Below are 6,652 nucleotides of genomic sequence, written 5' to 3' on the forward strand. Positions count from 1 at the left end.
AGTTAGATATAAGCTCTTCAAAGCTGTATTTCTGTAAAATAAATGGGAGAGGACGTGTGTGTGTGTGTGTGTGTGTGTGTGTTTTTTAAGTTAAATCTCAGATTAGATAAACTACTAAAATAAAAAGGAGTAGGCCTAAAACCATCTGAAAGTAGCGCAAGGAAACAATGACTGCGGAACTTGAGCCAGGTAATAAGGCGCATGCTCATATAGCGACCTGTAGCAGGTGTGGGCAGTGTGACGGTCCTCTATGCATCAGTCTCACTGTGTTGTGTACGTAGAGCTGCATCTGCAAATGGGGAAACCAAGCTGAATCAGGATAGGCATGTCGACATCACGGACAGAAACATAAAACAGCCCACAGCAGTTATCAGGAGTTCGGCTCTTTTATTAAACTTGTCCAACTGTGATCATATAGTGGAATGGTTATTTTTAACAAAAGTATAGTGTTACATGTTTTACAATACTCTGTCTATTTCACAGTAAAAGGTAAAATAAAATAAATTAAATCCTCGGCTTCCAAGGCATTTCTGCTGTATAAAAATACAGTATATGAAACAGTACAGTGTCTTCAACACTGGAATATAGCTCTTATAGTAACATTATACATTTTTCACATAACAAAAGTCAACATCAAATTCGATAACCGTTACCTGCTGTTGATTACCCATAATTCTTTACTTTTAGCGCCGCAATGTGAAAGTGACGCTGGCAGACGGCGCTGTCCCCATTTATGCAGCAATTTGACAGAACCCATATACAACCCGTTACAAGCGTGTTGTATAAGTGACAAAATAATGCCAACATTTACAACATTACATGTTGTGATTTGTATAGTCACAGGGTGTACAAATAACAAGCTCATATGAGACACAGCCATCTTCTAACCGTATACAAACTGGGAACTATATTCTCAGAAAGGCAAAGCACTGCTACTTCTGCTACTTGGGCGGAGTGATTTGCCCGGGCACCTGAAACCCAGTGGTGAGGAGCAGAAAGTTTGCCTGGAGTTCGCTCAGAGTTGGAGTAATAGAGTCAACAATTACTAGATAGTAAAAGCATAGTGACCTTGTTATTTGTACACCCTGTGACTATACAAATCACAACATGTAAAACAGGAACATGATGACGTTATTTTATTCGGAGCAGTAAGCTAGTTGGAACCGGTTACCTCCAGGATCTGTGCTAGGCTTAGCTAGCGCTGGGGTGTCAGACAGAGTTACAACTCACACGGAGATGAAAAGGGTATACATCGACTTGTCTAGCTCTGGGGGTTACGGTGATTAAGCTAAAGTCCCAAAAAGTTGGCGTGTTCCTTTATTCCGTGTATTGTGCCAAATTGGGGTTTTCAAATGCCACTTATTGGTGTAGCGTAGTTGCTCCTGCACCTGTTTAAAGTTGGTCAATGTGTTGGTAATAATAGGGCCATAGGCTAGCATACACTTTTTTGGACACACACCTGCAAAGGCAATGTCTTGTAGTCTTAGACTTCCAGTGAAGTTTTGCTCTATTTCTTTGGCTTTTTCTATTACATGAAATAGTCTGCGTACATTGTCTGCAGCATGACTGTGCCATCTTCGATATTGCTCTATACACTGACAGCCAGCTAAACTCTCCTAACATCAAGACTCTGAAGACAGTCGTTCCCACGTCCACAGGTTTAATGACACTGCAAGGAAAGTGTGAAAAAACAATGCTACTCTAGGCATAAATGTAGGCAAATGTAATTGCAGTTGGCTTGCTACACTACAACCATAAATCACTAAATCGCTTGTTTGTAGCGTTTGTTTCCTTCCTAAATACGGCTCACGTGACATAGCACTTACCAGCTGAGAGTCCTAAAGGGGTGATAGAATGCAAAACCAATTTTACCTTGTCATAGTTGAATAAGGACAGTTTGGTGGGTAAATAGGACATACATAGAACCTCAAAATCCCTTTGACACCTCTTTACTCTGCAAATCTCACAATTTGAAACTGCCTTTGAAAACGGGCAAACCTCAACAAACCACTGAGCACCGAGTTGACGTCAACTCGGTGGCGCCTCCTTTTTTTGCTCTAGTCTCTATCTTTGTCACGCCTCAACATTTACATAACTACACAACTGACCTGAGGTTAGCTAGTCTTCTGAATAGGTCGCGCAGATCTCAGAAATTGTTCATCTGCTGTTTTACCACTAAATTCACCGATTTTTTTATGCGAGAAATCAACTATGTAGAGGTCAAATATGGGCTGTTTTAAGAAAATTGATGGCTAAACCGGCCCGCTGTGAGGTAGATGGAGCTCCGTCACGGCTGGCAGCCCACGGTGCTCACAAAGTCACCACTTCTGCCCTGACAGAGCTCCAGGGCCTTCAGCTCCCATCTTCTTGCTAAATGGCCGGTCTGTGTGAGTGAGGGCGCGGTCAGCGAGCTTGTTACGCCCGCAGTCTCTTACCACAGGTTCCAGTTAATCTTATAATGGATATGTGTATTGAGTTATTTAAACAAACAATTGGGGAAATAAACGCCTTTTGTCTGCGAGTGAGCTGGATGGAGTTCTATCAATGAAAGCTAGCTAGCTTGCCTCCTCCTAACAAGACCTCTAAAGTTCACAAAAATGCATTAAATTGAAATCGGACAAAAGTGTTAGCTTTGTTAAGACCTTAGGGAGCTAAAGACCTTAGGGAGCTGTGATATACATGTCATGATGAAATTCAAACTTTAATAAATATACGATAGTTATGCCGAAAGTGTAGCAACAATCTTTTCCCATAGGATTAAATGGGACAAAAGTGTTAGCTTTGTTAAGACCTTAGGGAGCTGTTATATAAGTGGCATGACGAAATTCAAACTGTAAATATACTCTAGTTATGCCAAAAGTGTACCTAACTAGCCGCGATCTGTACACATAGGATTGAAGGGACACTAGCAGCTAACGAAACCCCTCGTGTTCACAAAAATGCATTAAATTGAAATCTGACACAATTGTTAGCTTTATAAGACCTTAGGGTAGCTGATATATAAGTGGCGTGACGAAATTCTAACTGTAAATATGCTCTAGTCTTGCCGAAAGTGTACCTAACTAGCCGCGATCTGTACACATAGGATTGAAGGGACACTAGCAGCTAACGAAACCCCTCATGTTCACAAAAATGCATTCAATTGAAAGCTGACACTGTTACAATGGACAGAGCGGACTCAAATGCAAGGCTAAATTGTAAACAAATTTATTGAACAAAAACTTGAACAAAGACTGGCGAGGAACTCAGGAGCAGAAACTAGGATGGCGAGGGACTCAAGGGGAAAACCTAGGATGGCGAGGGACTCAGGGGCAGAAACTAGGATGGCTAGGGAGCTCGGGGGAGCGCGGTGAAACCGGTGCCGCAGACCCGAGGAGGAGACACTGGAGTAGGGAAACAGAGGAGCCGAGGAAGGGCTGGCTGGACGTGGAGACGGAGGCAGGGTGGAACAGGGTGCCGTGGGAGGAGGACTGAATGGGGAGGCCAGCTGACTGGATCTTGAGGACTTGGAAGCGAACACTGCAAAAACAAATACAGAGAAGGATAAGCTAAGGAAACACACAGGGACAGGTAAGTGCTAAAGATATGTCAGAAAATGTAGCAGCAAGTGTCACCGGTGAAGCTGAGACAACGATTCAGCGGAGATGGTCTGTTGAGCTGGGGTTGAAGTACTGAACTTGATTGCAGGTGGCTGGCAGGTGTGCGTGGCGGGAGAGCGGTGATGGTGGATTGGCAGCAGGTGTGTGTTGTCAGCTGGAAGGCAGTAGACAGGAGGGGAGGAGGGAAAGCAAAAGAGACACAGGGAGTGTTTCTCAATGTCAAGGAAGGATCCTTCGAAGCCAGAATTTCGAGGATGCTACGTCATTGACGTCCGTCGAAGGACCGTTCCGATGTCGAGGATCCTCCGAATTCTACCAAGGACTGAGTCCTTCGTTCGTAGAAATCCCCATAAACGGCAAAGGATGTATATGTGTATCCTTCGCGCTCCCATATCACCCACAATCCTTTGTGCGCGGCTTTGCCGGCTTGTTTAAAAAAATTAAATGGCGGGCCTAAGCGGGAGTTGGAGCGGCATCGCTGACGGCAAAATAATCATTTAAACGTAAGTATCTTTAGTGTTTGTCGTACATGTGTCATCACCGTTAATGTTTTAAATCAATGTAAAGCTTAACGCTTTAACGCTGGTACAGATTGCTATAGTAATTAGGTAGATACACCCGAGCTAACGTTAAGCTAACTGAACCTATCATTAACATTAGGCTGTTGGCTAGCTAGCTAGCTAGCGGTCTTTTTGTGCCATTTGTGTTTTTAAAGTTTAATGTCCGGTGGCATTTTCATCTCTTTTATATGTTGTTACTCTATATGCGTAACGTTAGCAGAGATTTAGAAATGTGTGTGTTTATCAGTTGTAGCTGCAGGGTTGTAGGTAACGCTGCACCTTACTTACTTCACTATCAACGTTACATGAAGGCTAAAATGTATGAGTAGTTTCCCATGTAAAAAGTATAACGTTTCATATAACGTTACGTTATATCATTCATAATGGTAAACATATTTTTCTTGTGTTTTGCTGTCTTTTAACAGGGACAAACGGAGGCGGTCACTGAGGATGGGAAAGCAAAAGACAAGCAGGGAGACAGAGGCCAAAGAGAGATGAATAGCTAGATTATTTGCTAAAGCCTTTTAGAGATTGGCATTGTGAAAATAAATGCATTAAATGAATTGGTTTGTCTGTGTCATTACGTTTTTGGGTTTTTCAATGTCTATTTCTAACTGAATAATTATATTCAGATGGTACCTGTTTCAATAACTTGTAAGGTATAGAAGCTCCAAAAAGACATTAACAAAACATGTATCTTTTATTATAACATTTATTCAAACATTACTATATACTGTACACAAGTATAATCAACATGAAGCGGCGATCAGACTCAGCTGCTGATGATGGTGTTTCCAGACTGCAGACAGAAGGAGAAAGCTTTAGGTTAGTCCAGTAGTTATCCAACCTGTCCTGGTAAGATTAGAATTGTATCACAAATATATGTAAGCATACTGTAACATTAAGGTACTTAATGTAACTGTGTAGTGGTCTCCATTATAGTCTTAACTGACAACTGTTGACCATTTAACACACTTACACCTAGCTACCTTTACTGTGTTAGTGGGTGTTTATCAATGGTGTTGTTATGACTTTTCATATGTTGGTTGTAGCCTTGTTGCTTGTGTGTCTATAGTACTATTTAACTTTTCTCACTTGCAGTTTACTGCATATCATACTGCCTGTGGTAGCTCATTAGCTGGTAGTGTTTACCTTGAAGTTGCTGATCATATTTTGCACTGCATTTGTTTGAAAGCTAGAAGCTACTGGACAATGAGCTAATGTTATATGCAGTAAACTACAAGCTATTGTAAACAACTACTGTAAGCTTAATGTAATTAAGATTAATTAATGCAATTTTCCTTACCAGTTAAGTGTTATGACAACTACAAACATGAACTCCCACAAATTTTTAATTTTATTGACATGGGATAAATAAGAGAAAATGACTATTGCTTACATTAAAGCCTATCAGAGTTGGTAACGTTACCTACCTTGGCACGTTGCAGCAAAGTTGCTGACAGAATATTCTCCTCCTGCAAGCAGACTGACGCTGATTCACCTTCTCAACAAAAAAATTGAACTTCACAGTTCCACATCCATTTCGCATTGACATTTTGTCCAGTGTTTTGAAATGCAGCGCGGAAGTGAAGGCGGCGAAACATTTTCAATGACGCAAGCACGCAATGATGTGCACTTGCTAGCCTGTTCCAATGACCATGCTCTCCGAATGCTCAGGAGGAGCCTGGCCTAGCCTCTGAAGTATCCTTCCTTGGAACGACTAGTCCTACCAAGGAAGGATCCTTGACATTGAGAAACGGCTAGGGAGAGAGACAGAGCCTGAAAAAAAACTAACAGCTAGAGAAAAATTAACAGAAACTTACATTCAGCCGACCCCAACCATCACAGTACCCCCATCCTCAACGGACGCCTCCAGGCGGACTGCCAGGCTTGTTCGGGTGGGCCCTGTAGAATCTAGATCTGACTGGCAGGAATCCAGGATCTTTCCTCCGGTCCGTAGCCGGCCCAATCCACAAGGTACCGGTAGCCCCGACCCCTACGTCGCATGTCCAGGAGGCGGCGTACCGTATAGTAGGGGTGCATGATATATCGACTCAATATCGTTGTCGCGATATCACGTTGCGCGATATTATACCGAAAGACTTGCGATAATTATGCAATATTTTGTTTGGGTTGCATCCCGCCCGACATGTACCCAAAGAGTATAGAAGCAACAAAAGGCAAAACTCAATAGAACATTGTGTTGCATTCAGTCCAAGATGGCGGAGCTGCACTCAATAGAATGTTCCATTGCAAGCTGCAGCACAACGTTCTATTGAGTTTCGCCTCTTGTTACGTCTATACTCTTTGAAGCACCTCTCGAAAAATACACATCACTTGGTAGCGTTGCATTTCCCCCGACTCATTTCCTGGTTCTCCTTCTCCATAACAACATGAAATCAAGGAGGGGGTTAACTTTTCCTGCTACAAATTTCCTACTGTGGTCAGAAGAAACAGGGGAGACACTTTGTTTCTCTCACTATGACTCTAGAG

General features: G+C 42.4%; 1 long non-coding RNA gene across 1 annotated transcript; it reads right to left on the reverse strand.

Moving 5' to 3' along the window:
- Positions 1-3,241: 3,241 nt before the first annotated feature.
- LOC114565682 (uncharacterized) lies at positions 3,242-6,326 on the reverse strand. Its single transcript, XR_003693960.1, has 3 exons — positions 5,983-6,326; positions 3,615-3,753; positions 3,242-3,519 (listed from the first exon to the last, which is right to left on the reverse strand). It is a non-coding gene; the product is annotated as an uncharacterized LOC114565682 (long non-coding RNA).
- Between the last annotated feature and the right edge of the window lie 326 nt (positions 6,327-6,652).

Source organism: Perca flavescens, chromosome 12, assembly GCF_004354835.1.
Source record: "Perca flavescens isolate YP-PL-M2 chromosome 12, PFLA_1.0, whole genome shotgun sequence".
NCBI lineage: Eukaryota > Metazoa > Chordata > Actinopteri > Perciformes > Percidae > Perca > Perca flavescens.